This window comes from Hylobates moloch, unplaced genomic scaffold, assembly GCF_009828535.3.
Source record: "Hylobates moloch isolate HMO894 unplaced genomic scaffold, HMol_V3 SCAFFOLD_1, whole genome shotgun sequence".
Lineage (NCBI taxonomy): Eukaryota > Metazoa > Chordata > Mammalia > Primates > Hylobatidae > Hylobates > Hylobates moloch.
The window spans coordinates 204,286,344-204,287,828 of record NW_026652276.1 but is presented as its reverse complement, the minus strand read 5'-3'; positions in this window follow the sequence as shown (position 1 = coordinate 204,287,828).

The following is a 1,485-nucleotide window of genomic DNA, read 5'->3' as shown; positions in this document are numbered from 1 at the left end:
TAGTAGAGACGGGGTTTCACCGTGTTAGCCAGGAAGGTCGCGATCTCCTCACCTCATTCATGATCTGCCCGCCTCGGCCTCCCAAAGTGCTGGGATTACAGGCTTGAGCCACCGCGCCCGGCCAAAGCTATTATTTTTTTTAAAGCACCATCTTTTTTTCTTCTGCATCAATTTAATAAAAGAAAAATTGTGAGCTGGGAGAGCAGATAATGATAGAACAAGAAGAAATTATAAGACCAAGAAAAGGAAGAAATGAAGTTATTTTCAATAATTATTAGACCAAATGCTTAGTTTAATTAAACTTTCTCCCTCACCCCATTAAAATGGGCCCCTGGATTAGCCTAAGAAAAAGCAGGAGTCAGAGAAGGCAAGGAGGGAAAGCCCAAAATTGTGAAATGTTTTCTCCATTATAAAAGGGATCAAAGTTGCTAAGTTGGTTTGTGAGACACAATTGATAATTAACTTGGAGCTAAGCTGGTTTGTGAGACACAATTGATAATTAACTTGGAAAGAGTTTTAATGGGTGATTTCAATGGATTTTTAAAACGTGTGTTCAAAGATACCATTATAAAAGTTTTAAAGTTATAAAATAAACAAAGTCTATATAACAAATGCAATCACTGATAAAATAAGGCAAATACAGAATGGCAGGTAATAGGACTAGCAGAGCAATTTTTTATGTGAATGATGTCTAAATTACTCATCAAAAACATATTGTATTGAAATGAAGAATCAAATAATTGTATTACTACAGCATAACACTAAAGCAGAAAAATTAAAAAGAAAAAACTGAATAGAGAAAACAAGAAAAAATACTAAATGTAAATTCCAAGTGGAGTTTAAAGCAAATATAGTATTAATAGCTAACATTTGTGTGGTGCTAGTTTTATGTACGTTTTAAATGCATCTTGTAAATATTTAATCTCACATAAATCCTATAAAGCAAATACTATTATTCCCATTTTTGAACTAATGAGACTAAGGCACATAAAGGCCAGGTAATTTGACCAAGATCATATATAAATGGTGAGACTAATATTAAACCCCAGTAGTTCACCTCCAGAGATTGTATTGATTTTAGCTCAGCACTGTTTGTACAAAAACCCGGTAAAACAAAACAAGAACACAGAGAAAATAAATTCAGTTATTGGAAATAATATTTACCGAAGTTTATAGACTTAAAAGGATTATCCATCTTTTTAAGTGCACATTATTTACATACTAAAACTTTTTATAACACACAAAAAGAAAATCTACATAAATTTGAAAATCAGAAAATTTGAAGAATATATTTTTAGATCACTATTAAAGCAGAATACAGTGAATTTGTGTAAAGAAAGCTGATTTTTTTAATTTAAAAAATTATCTAAAGTAACAATTGGGCCAATAAATCAATAGCCCAGGAGCAATACGCTATGCTATACAGCCTAAGCGTGTAGTAGGCTATACCATCTTGGTTTGTGTAACTACACTCTATGATGTTTG